At 38.1% G+C, this 12758-nt stretch overlaps 2 non-coding genes across 2 annotated transcripts; both read left to right on the plus strand.

Moving 5' to 3' along the window:
- The first annotated feature begins 73 nt into the window (after positions 1–73).
- TRNAC-GCA (transfer RNA cysteine (anticodon GCA)) lies at positions 74–145 on the plus strand. The gene has a single exon. It is a non-coding gene; the product is annotated as a tRNA-Cys (tRNA).
- A 2396-nt stretch (positions 146–2541) lies between these two features.
- TRNAA-UGC (transfer RNA alanine (anticodon UGC)) lies at positions 2542–2613 on the plus strand. Its single transcript has one exon. It is a non-coding gene; the product is annotated as a tRNA-Ala (tRNA).
- The last annotated feature ends 10145 nt before the right edge of the window (positions 2614–12758 follow it).

Below are 12758 nucleotides of genomic sequence, written 5' to 3' on the forward strand. Positions count from 1 at the left end.
TTATCCTGGCGAGATTACAACGACCTTGAGCTATTGCGCTGGCCAGTTATTATCAACCGGAAGAAACAGGAAAGGGGGTATAGCTCAGTGGTAGAGCATTCGACTGCAGATCGAGAGGTCCCCGGTTCAAACCCGGCTGCCCCCTAACTTAATTTTTACAAACTTGAATTAGTTGGAAAATTAGCCACAATATATTTCTTTATTGTTGTGTTTTAGAAATATTATAATTCGGAGAGAGGAGCTTTCATATCAACCTATCCTACCTTAAAATTTTGTTCCTTTTATTTTACTATGACAAAAAATATGGAGTAGTAGTTACACATAACCAGGGCTCGAAAAATCCCGGTCGCCAGGTCGCCATGGCGACTAAAAATTTCAGCCTGGCGACTGTGATCTTTTGCTGTAATATGTACGAATTTTTTATGATTCTAAGTTCAAATTGCAGTACAGCGTAAGTTAGCATATCATTTTTTTTATCAACGTTGTGAGCATTCCATAGAGTCCGTAACAATTTCTTACCCTTTGTCCCCTAACACCCCATTTCCTGCTTTCTCAAATGATTTAGCGATGTTTTGAATACAGTGATGCTCAGCATCTTATACAGAGTGTTTCAAAAGTCGCACAACCCAAACTTTGGAAATGTGGTATATCATGAAAATCATAAGAGATATTTACACCGGGTTTTCAGCATTATAAAGCCTCATCCATTGAGATATATTTCAATGCTTAAAATTATCAGTTCACTTCATACGAAAATTATATAAATTAATAACTGACGGAAAGCAGCATTCAATTTTTTCCAGAAATGAACTTCTGAGTAAGAAAAATATGTAAGAAATTATCGAAGGGTCACAATCAGACATTTGATGATTTGATGCCATGTCAGTCTGTCATTTGCGACCAATATTGGACATGTGCAACATTTGATGAATTTTTGACTGGCGATTTTATGGGTTGAGGGAAAAGTGCCATTTTTGGGACATATCTTCGTATATGGCAACACTAGCAGGTCGAAATATTGCCAACAGTCGCAAACATGTGTCTAAGTATTGGCTATACATTTACGTGAAAAATCGTAAATCAAGATTTTGTGCCGAAATTGGACTCTTGAGAGAATCCTAGGCTGCCCCTGGTTACATTGAATTCTCTTCGCTCACTTTCGCCGCTACTGTGCCTGTTTGTTTTAATTGATTCAGTATGGCGTATTCAATGGAGCAGTGCCTGTGCATTGCTGAAGAGTATTTTACTACTCATTCTTACACTCATGTGCAAGAAGTTTTCCAATAAATATGCCCTGCTTCTGCTGTAGCTACCTCACAAAGCAACTGTTTCACAACCAAACACCAACAAATGATCCCACAAATTGTTTGAGAGTTGGTATTTATGGTTGAAAATTAGTTCTCAGATGTTTTCAGCAAATGAACAATGTTTTTAAAATAATGTAATTGCCTTTATTTAGATATATGCTAACATACATTTATGAACCCAGTGTTAGCCTACAGGATTAGTTTAGTGCAGAGAACCCGGTGTAAATATCTCTTACGATTTTCATGATATACATTTTCAAAGTTTGAATTGTGCGACTTTCGAAACATACTGTAGTATGCACAATTGCTATTTCCTGGCGCCTGATTTTCAGAGCTGGCGCCTAGCTTTGAAGAAAATTTTTCGAGCACTGCACATAACACAAGGGAGATATATAGACGAGATAGTATGAACCGACAGATTTTTGCCTTTGGAAAAAGTGATTGAATATTTAAAAATATACTTAGGAAGCTGGATGGAATTCATGGATAATATTTTGCAAGGGGTGACTGAAAGGTTTTGAGCCTGAACATGGAGGAGGGACGGGAGTGAATGAAATTTGAGCTCAAAATACTTGTGCTACCTATTACAGTAGGCATAGTCAGGGCAACAGGCAGATTTTTTTTCGGATGGGACCCAAGCTTTAATAAAAAAAAAAGGACGGTAGAAAATTTTAAAAAGAAAATAGTACTGATATGATGGTTGGTTGCCACCGGCACTATACACAGGCCGAAAATTGAACCTGGGATCGAACCCATGCCGTCCCGCAGCTGCCGTTCAAAGCAAGGTGCCTTAGACCGCACGGCCACGGAGGAGGACCCTTGAGTAGTAACATTATCTTATTTCTGATTACATAAGCGTAGGTAATAGATTTAGAGATCTGCACCTCAGAACTCGACTTACCTACGTGGCAACTTCTTCTAACCTGTTTACTCTAATGTGGCATATGTCATAAACTGTAAATGAACTGTTACCACTGGCCCACGCAGAGGGAGTTGATGGGCCCTCTCCCTAAATTTCTTAGAAAATCAAAATTTTCAAATGAAAGTAAATAACTCTGGGGGGGGGGGTAAATGCAACGGTCCCTTAAAATGACCACAGACTGCAATTTTTGTACTTAAACAACTATTAAAACCAAACTTAAAAATGGTAATTTTACGAAATATTTTAGTGTGCCCCCCCTTTTAAGAACTCAGCAATGCCCACCTTTACAATTCTTTTAGAGGTAATGTACGTGGGGATGTAGCTCAGTGGTAGAGCGTTCGCTTTGCATGTGAAAGGCCCCGGGTTCGATCCCCGGCATCTCCAGTTTTTTTCATTTTGTATATGAGCCAGATAAAGAGCTAACTCATGTTATTCTTTCTTTCTTTCCACTTCAGTTACTTTACGTCGCTTCTTTACCTCCTGAGTTCATCGCTGCGATGAAAATGAATGATCAAACGGACGATTTGACACCCTTGCCTCACACAGGGTTCGTACACTTCGCAACATCTTATTTGACCGCCCTGAAAAATTTCAAAGTCCGGAATTCGTAAATTTGGCAGCATAGCGCTTCAGAGCCAACTAAGAGTAGCCAACTGTGCAACATTTCTTCTTCCTGAATGAAAACGCTCGTGATTGTTTCTTTCATTCTTTCACATTTAATAAAGTAAAGATACCCTAAAGCAGTAATAAAATATATGAGTAGACAAAAAAAATGTTAAGTAGAAATGCGAATGTTGAAAATATTTCAAGATTCTTCGTTCTGAATTTGAAAATGGGAAAATGTATGTGCATTGTGAAACACTGAACAGGTTCTCATCCACCTGGAAAGAATTGCGGTCACATTTGAATGTAAGAAGGCAAATTTATGATGATTTTATGCGAAATGTTTAGTAAAGATACCTTGCACAACACCAGACGATTCTGCAAAGTGTGTCTTTTCCTTGGTTCTTGGCGAAAAATGGTTCGAAACTCCGGCACAATGTCGCTTCAATAGAGATTAACGTGTTTTACTGAGCTTTCTGATAGCAATCTCCTGGAGTAGTTGGTAAGATGACAACACTTTCATTTTTTTACTGTTTTCGTCAAGATCGAAACATCATAGGTTCAAATCCCAACCTTTCCTTATTATTTTTTCCTTTTTACTTACCGAGTACGAAGTGTTCTAATAACGTAATATAATATTATATGATATTACTGTAAATATTTATGCGATGCATGCTCAGTGGCGGCGAATGGGTTTCAAAACTGATGGGGCAAGGTGGGGGAGGCGGGAGGGGGGAGGGCAAGAACAGTTTCTTTCCCTTGGTAGATAAAGTTTAGCACAAACCTGGGTCATCTGCCCCTCCACACTCCATAATCGTGGCCTCTGTGCATGCCTCAAGTAATGCTTCTACTAATGTTTTTAATCTTTCAGTGATAGGCAGGATTTTGGGAAATACTTTTTCTTTCATTCAGCTGTTATAAGTTAACACATATTAAGAAATTACATGTCAACTTTCTGCATCCGGAAATGCTGGACATAAATCGCATAAATATCAATGGAAATATCCAAGAAACGTAGATAAGCATTCTCGTCCAAAGCCGTTTACTTCCCGAAAAAGATTTTGCAAGGAAGTAGGGTTTGAACCCATGACCTTCCATTCCATAAGCAAACGATCCCCCTACACCACACGGTTCACGTTATTTTATGCACTCGGTTCGGGTTCCACTTTAAACTGTAGGTCCAGTCCCGATTAGCCTTACTATGCATAAAGTTGACTTAAAACACCAAATCAACCAATTCATCTCCTTTCAGAGTTGGCCGTCTATGATACTGTAGTCGGCCAGCATCCGAAAATACAGTTCTGCTTCGCGTATACCAGAGTGTAATTGCATTTAATATTGTGACAAATTTTACTTTAAAACTACAGATTAAAGCGATAATAGTGTCCAGAAAAAGAACCTCAAAGCAGACCTTCACACAAAGTATTTTAATCCATTGCCAAACATTTCAGTTAAGAATAACATTATGCTTTTCCATTGACAGTATTTTCGATTCATGGTGAATTTGCTAAAAGGATCATGTCAAGAAATCTAAATATGTAAGTCTTACTAGTAAATGCATTTAAAATGCATGAAACAACAGGGGAGGGGGAAAAAATAAACCTAAAAAATAAGTAAAAATGCAACAAAAATTGTTAAAAATACTGACAAATAAACTAAAAGCCAAAAAAGTCCGAAAAATGCAACAAAAAGAAAATGTAAAAGAGAAAGTGTTTTCCGGCTCTAACTGAAGGGAAACGGACATGATATCAGGTTTAGCATTGTTTTTAAGGGTCAGAAAAAAAGTTGATTTTTCATCAACTTCCGGACCTAATTAGTAATTATGACCATTGAAAAAGTTGGAGGTAGCTTACTTAAAATTTTCTTGCTGAGGGATCGTATCGTCCCATATCTCCACTTCATAATAAAGAATAACATCAAGTTCATATTTCGAAAATGACTTGGAGTTTTCCACCACGAAAATATGTTTTTCATAGTTTGAAGTTCGTTAGTATTATCTTTCAAGGTTTCCTTTGTTTTAATTTCACACATATTTTATATTTCATACGTTCCTCTCTCTTTTCATACAGTCTTTGGAAAAAAGCTGAAGATTCTTGTCAAACGGAGTCTGCTTCAAGTTACTCCTTTTCGGTCTCCTGTTCCTACTTTAAACAAACAACAAAATACTTCGTAGCTAAACGATTGCTTGTTCAAAACACGGAATTTTTACACAATTTACAAAATATGACAAAACGCCAATAGACATGTTCATCATTTTTCTCTTTCAGCGTTTCTCGATTTTTATCTGAATTCGTTTCCTCATGAAAATTGCCATGAGGAAATTATAGATATGGTATTATGTGTGAATTGGTTTCTTCAAACTGGTAGCAAATTTTAACATGGCCCACCTGGAGAAGAGGTAGCGTGCTTGATTCTTACGAGGGAGGTCGTAGGTTCGATTCTCCATCTAGGCAGGTTTTTTTTCAGGAGTATATCGTTGGGTGTAAAGTTTATCCACCGTGCTAAGAAGTTAACATTGGTCTCTGTATTTCACGAGAGGAAAGGAAATAGAGAAAGTTATTTCGATGATAGGAGGAAGTCACATGCCACGTGGAATGCGCAGAATCAAGTTACATAGAGCTAAGTCTGTAATGGTGGTTTCGAATATTGCAAAGTTAGTGCGGAAAGTTTGTTATATCTGATACTCGTACTTTCTGTTCAAAGAAGACAAACAATTTAGATACAAAGCATAGAGGAATTAACGATCATTATGAGGTTTTGAATTTTTTGTTTGTCACTCACTATATAAATACTTATTAGTAGTTTCTTATCGAATCGGCCTTCGTCGCAATAACAATTTATTTATGTTAATAAGCGATTTACTATTAGTTTTAGACTCTTGGTAAGATGGTGGTGAGGGGATTGACAACAGTCATTACGAAGGAACGGACATAAAATTACCAATCTTAGCAATTTGAACTCATTAAACGCTCTCCTTCTTTACAGTACTGCACTAGATCACTACTTAACATAACTGTATATCTTTTTTTAGTATATCGAAATCAAATAATCAATATTTTAGGTGTCAGTGAAGAACAAACAATACATAACTTAAATAACATTACATTTTGCATCCTGAATACATATATGTGATTTGTGAATTAATCATGATGTGTGTGTTAACACATGTGAACAATAACTAAAAAGAAAAGTTTTAACTTTAAATCCTGGAAATCTGCAACTTCTAAGGGAAAATATGCGGAGAAGGGACGTCCCTCAAGTGTGCATCGGATTCATTTTTTAAATATTCTAATATCAACGGTATCTGTTAAGCAAACAAAAAAAAAAAAGAAAAAAAGATAGAGGAGGGGGTGGGATTTGAACCCGCGACCTTTCACGCTTGATGAAAAATAAGGATAGCAGCGCCGAACCAACTGCTCTACGTTAACTTAATGACGTTATACTCTTAAAAACATGTTGACGTTTATGAAGACTCCCACCTTTCTGTGTTTCAAGCACATTTTCTCGACAAGTCGTGTAAAATATATGTTTTTGAGAACTGTTCGATATTATGCAATGTATTGTAAATAAAATGTCGCATAAAATCCTCACAAATTTGCTTCTTTCTGCACAAACGTGATAGCAATTTCCTCCAGGTGGAGAAAAACTCTATTCAGTGTTTCAAACCCCCCAAATTTCAAGTCGAGCAAGCAGAATCGTAAATATCCTTCAAGGTTCTTTTTCCAATTTATTATATCTGTTTGATTGTGTATTATAATAGCGGTTTATAGTTTCTAAGTTCATGGAAAGTGTTAAATTGAAAACCTATCACCGCAGCGTTTATCGTCTAGTGGAAAGACCTACTCAAAGTTGGCTACTCTCACTTGGAACTGAAGTGCAATGCTGCTAAGTTTACGATTTCGGGACTTAGAATTCTTTCGAGGCGGTCAAATAAGATGTTGCGAAGTGTACCTAGGATCTCTTACTTCATAACGTGTTGCTCTGACCATTCCATCTCTGAGACCGGCGATTCAATTATACATATGTATACTGTTAAGTTCTATATTGACACTTTATAGGGCAACTATTATTTGTTGTGAAATGAAAAAAGTATTTTGACTTTTCTGGTCTCTAGCTTATATTATGTAAACGACGAGGATGAGTGCTGCTTAGTGCTTAGGTTGGTTCCTACACACTTTTATTTTTAGTAAATTAAATTATGTCGCTCAAGTGTTGCCAATCACACAGCAATATCTCCGACAAATAAAGTCTGCTGTGGGATGGTTCATGTGGTACGGACATTTTTTCGGGTACCTTTCCCGATCATGTGCCAAACACAAATGACAGGTGGTCTAGAACTATGGAATATTGAAAATAAATGTAAGTCCCTATTTTTAGCTAGAAATTATAAATTGTACTTAATTGAACGGTCGATTACATCAATGTGGTTGCGTATATTCACCGATACGTTTCCACCGCAAAATCCACCCAACTTGTCTCGACTAACAAAGAACCCTATAATAATAATAATAACCCATAGCGCGACAGCCCTTGAGAGCCTTGTCTTACCTACCGACTGCTGGTCTCCCTCCCACACTGTTCCTCCGTCACCTGTTATAGCGTGGAGATCTTAGACCAGTATTGGGGTGACGGGTGGTCAGCCCGACGAACCCCCAGCCGTTGTAGGTCTTCTCGACCGGGTTACCGCTCACTCATTCGGAGCTCCCCAATTTCCTCACGATGGTGGGTTGCCACCGGACCTATACGTAGGCCGAATAAATTCCGACCAGAGCCGGATTCGAACCTACGCCGTCCCGCAGCGAACGATCTCAAGACGAGTGAACGCCTTAACCCGCTTTTTTTTTTTTTTTTTTTTATTTAAAAGGAAAGCCCCTATGCGGAAGCTTCCCCCATCACACTTCATTCACTCATATCATTTCATTCATATTTCAATTTCAAGACTTTTCAGGACAGACAATCACAAACATCCATGGCCGAGCCGGGAATCGAACCCGGGACCCCTGGCTTCGTAGCGCGATGTGCTAACCACTCCGCCACAGGGGCCGCCCTCCCGCTCGACTACGGAGGAGGACTTACACGTAATTTAGAAACAATATATTTTTATTTTTAGAAAACCCAAACTCTTACACAAAAAGAGTTATCGAACTGGTAACACCGAAAAGTACGAATCTTTGTACAAGAATGGAGTTATGTGGAGTTTCCCATGGACTTGAAGGAGAATACTCTGTCAAAATATATGTATGAACATTTTCAACGACAACTTATTTTGCAGCAGAGTCGAATAGAGAAAAAATTTCCTAATGTTATTTGGTCAAATGTATGCAAAATCTCCACAAGCCTTTCCTTAACACGGACATACGAAGTTTGTGGTATACCCTGGTGCATGATCTAGTTCCAACAAATGTTCGACTGAATGAAATAAAAAGACTACCAACAAATGAGTGTAGACAATGTGGAGAGGTGGATTCAAATGAACATCGCCTCACTACATGTAAAGGAATTTCAGAAATTTGGGCCTTTCTCCTTATGTGCCTTGCCATATGTCGTATATCGCCACAATGCTTTCAAGCAAAAATTTGTATATTACCAGACTTCAAATATTTCCCTGTGAAGAAACAAAATGCCATTGTGTGGCTAATAGCACATACAGTATACTATATATATAGCAAAAAGTTTGAACCAAATATAACCCTATATAAAATGTATCTTAAAAGATCTAGATGGAAACAATCAAATAAACAAAATGTCCGATTGTCACAATATTTTGGTAAATATCTGGATGTAATGTAATTGTATGTATACATGTAGGAAAAAAGTCCATAGATATAAACAGAATAGTGAAATAAAACTTTAAAAAAAAAAAAAGTGGTAGAGCGTTCGCTTTGCATGTGAAAGGCCCCGGGTTCGATCCCCGGCATCTCCAGTTTTTTTTTTTCATTTCGTATATGAGCCAGATAAAGAGCTAACTGATGTTATTCTTTCTTTCTTTCCACTTCAGTTACTTTACGTCGCTTCTTTACCTTCTGAGTTCATCGCTGCGATGAAAATGAATGATCAAACGGACGATTTGACACCCATGCCTCACACAGGGTTCGTACCTAGGACCTCTTACTTCATAACGTGTTGCTCTGACCATTCAATCTCTGAGACCGGCGATTCAATTATACATATGTATACTGTTAAGTTCTATATTGACACTTTATAGGGCAACTATTATTTGCTGTGAAATGAAAAAAGTATTTTGACTTTTCTGGTCTCTAGCTTATATTATGTAAACGATGAGGATGAGTGCTGCTTAGTGCACCAGGTGGTGAGAACAGCATGTAGGGCTATTTTCACCAGCATATGTAATTACCTGAACCATACCATAAGATTGTATTTTATCTTTCTTTGTATTATATTCATTTATAGTGTTGCTGAACTTACTGTCAGGAAGTTATGTATTTTAAATTAAAAAACCTGTGCAACTACTACTGTCACCAGGTAGTGAGAATAGCAGAAAGTGTTGAAGACCAGAAATTACATGATCACGTGTTGGGAAGTATTCACAGAAGTAATTATAATGCTAATTGCCCTAAACCTGACCTTCCTATTTCTAGTTAACAACGAAAGCATTTAGGAACCTAATACCGCTTCATACTTTTGTGATGTGACATATTAACAGCACAAGTCCACATCAGAAAACTTTGATGTATTTTTTTCAACTCCATGGCATGCAGAAAAAAGTACTGGTCTCCTGCACGAAAATAAATGCACACCGACAAAGCTTCACACATCAACAACTAAAGAGCACACACACCCGTGCAGCAGGGCAGGCTAGGTTGTACATCATGCACATGCACAGTTTAAAATCTGGTGAAAATAGCTCAAAAGCTAGCTTCATCACCTGGTGAAGATTGTCACTTCGTAGTAGGGGCGTGTGGGATTCCGGAAAGTAGGGGAAAATATTTACAGTCCCGATCCCGACTTCGGGAAATGACTTCCCGACTTTTCGGGATCCCGAGCAGTCGGGAAATACCGAATGGTCATTTCAAAATGTCTTCAATTCTCGACGTTTTCTGCATTGTAAGTTCCTGGAACTTAACAGAAATTGTTAGTTTTTATTCCAGAAATGCAAAAACAATCACTTGAAGGGAAAATAACATGTAGAATTCGAGATTTCCAAAGCATCGGGAAATTTCGAACATTTCTCGTCCCGAATGTCGGGATTTAAAAAGTTTCCCGTCCCGGTCCCGACCCGACCCAAAAAATTCTGTCCCGCACACCCATACTTCGTAGATTAAATTGGTGAGTGGATAAGAGCAATTTTTAGAAATGGTGAGTTCGGACTCAAACATAAAATGTTTCGACAATGCTTCCTCACTCAAGAAAATATCTTTAAAAAAAACCGCCAAGATAAATTAAATTAAATATGACATATGTTTAGAACTTCAAGCTAATCTTGATGCGTTTTACTTTGCTTTCACTGTTGGTGCAGTGTTTCTTTCAGGCATCTTTCAGGGAATGCGGAGCGCCCCCGGAAGGAATCTACCGCCCCCGGACAAAATTGTACAACAAAACCAAAGTATAAAACTTTTCTGCTACCGTTGTTTCCCTCACATCGGACCGCATTACTTTGTGTGGTAAATATTTTTGCCTTTATATTTTCCTCTATAAATAACAACGCCCACACTTGTCCAATCTTACAGAAGAAAAAGAATAAAACTGGCAACCGCACTAGCCTTATCTCCTCTCTCCCATCACGAATGACAGTTTCATTATTACTTGCAATGTGATGAATGAAATCCTCAGTACACTTTCTATCCTCAGCAACGCTTTGCATAAGAAGCATTTGAGTCTCGCTAAAGTCATCCCTCTAATTACTTCAACCAAATTTCATTTGCAGGATATTGCAAATCAGTGTGAAAACATCAACAGTGATCTGCAAAAAAAATTCGGACCGAACTGAAGAATATCGGATCTGAAGCGCACCTGGTTGCTGTTGAAGATGCTAGGAAAACTTTCTGTGGGACGAAGGAATTGAAGAACTGGAAAACAGGTACAACGATCAATCTGTTGATACCATGAGATTCGCTAGTCAATTTGAAACCTTTCAGTCAGTAGTAGACTTGCAAGACACCAAAGTCAAAAGTTTTGTGATAATTTTCCATTGCTTAAGGTGCAAGGCGTTCTTGCTGACCTCAAATCCTACATTTTTTTTGTCAAGTTGATGCTTGATAATGGAATATATACAGAAGCTGACAATCTATTGTTGAAAATCTTAGAAACTGGCGTGGGATATTGCTAGTTGAAAAAACTCTGTGAAGTCCTTCTAACCATTCCCGTAACCACAGCCGGCGTAGATAGGTCTTCCAGTGCTATGACTAGGATACTAACAAGAAGTAGAGTTCTAGGACAAGAAGTAGAATGCTACCAGGAACTTCAATGCATTGCATGATAATAAGCATTGAGTGACCTAAGATTCCAACTGATGATTTTCTGGAGAAAGCAGTAGATTTATATGCCACGAAGTAAGCTTGCAGGATAAGATTGCTGTAAATTCTTCATGCCATCTTAAGCTTTGCATGACGTGTTCTATTGAGTTTAATAATTGTAATATTTTTCCTGGTTCACCATTGCGGAATTAAATGTAAAAGTAGGTGATCAATTACTATTTACTATTGTAATGCTAATTGACAATATAAAATTTGTAACTGTTAGACAACAGACTATTAAAAAGAAACAGAGACAAATAAAAAGAAAATTCTATGTCTTTCCACAATGAATTTCTAAGTATACTTAGGCACATCCTACTTTATTTTTGTTACTGTATGTCATTTCCCACCTGTAACGCTCAGCGTCAAATCCATTGACGAACCACGAACGACCACTGGTAATTCTCAATGTTTGAAGCACATATGTTGTATTTCGCAGATGAGATTCACAATGCCCTCCCGGTTCTCTGGAATGCTCCCCCGGAGCAAATTTTCTGAAAGAAACACTGATGGCGTGTGAGTGTATTTTCTATTACAGCGAAAGCAAACAGCATTAAGATTCATGTGCTCTAGTAGAATTTCTGAACTCAATTTGAAATATCCTAGCGATTTTCCGAAAGGAGATACACTTTAGAAAACTTTTTTCTAACTCAAACGAACAGAAATCTAAAGTCTGAATCACACGGAACTGGATTTCAAGTAGGAATGCTCTAGTTGACGCTGGACTGGCTACATATTTGCTAGTTTTCGCCTCACACGGTACTTGTTACACCGTACTTGTCGATAGACTTTTGTTCTAATAATGACGACCGTGTGAAATGTAAGCAACGTATCACTTCACACTTTTAAAATACGATAACTATTCAAGCGAGAGGAATGTCGCTTCGTGTTAAATGAAGGTAGGTAGGGTAGAATGGCGCTGATAAAATACATACTTTACAACGTTTACTGTAGACGCATGGAAGATTGTTTTAGCTTTTTCAATTGTAAACACCGTCCATTCACCATAGACGGTGCAACTCGACGTATCTTTCGTGCTGAATGTATTATACACCACAGAATCCAGTCGAGGATATCTAGCAGCAATGGACATTTCCAGTCAATTTTTTTAAAAGCAATTTTAAAAACTACATCCTGAGAAAATGGCCCCTGCAATTTTTCGCGTTTCCCTGCGTTCTGTTTAAGGGGAAAACCAGACTTCCAAAGTTGCGAGGCTAGCGTTCCGCTGAAAAACACGCCCCGCCATGTTAATACGTCACTACTCAGAGAGAGCTGGTTTGTCGTCTGCTTCGAGCGTCCAGTTTACTGGGGGTAGCTCACGGAGAGCCAACGCGTACAGCAGTTTTGCAAATCTGTGTAGAGTTACATAATGGAAGAAGGAATGATCATGGAAGGGAAAGCTATGATTTATAATTGCCATTCATCTATTAAATATCCCTGCTGCTCACGCGA

Source organism: Lepisma saccharinum, chromosome 10, assembly GCF_977018435.1.
Source record: "Lepisma saccharinum chromosome 10, izLepSacc3.1, whole genome shotgun sequence".
Classification (NCBI taxonomy): domain Eukaryota; kingdom Metazoa; phylum Arthropoda; class Insecta; order Zygentoma; family Lepismatidae; genus Lepisma; species Lepisma saccharinum.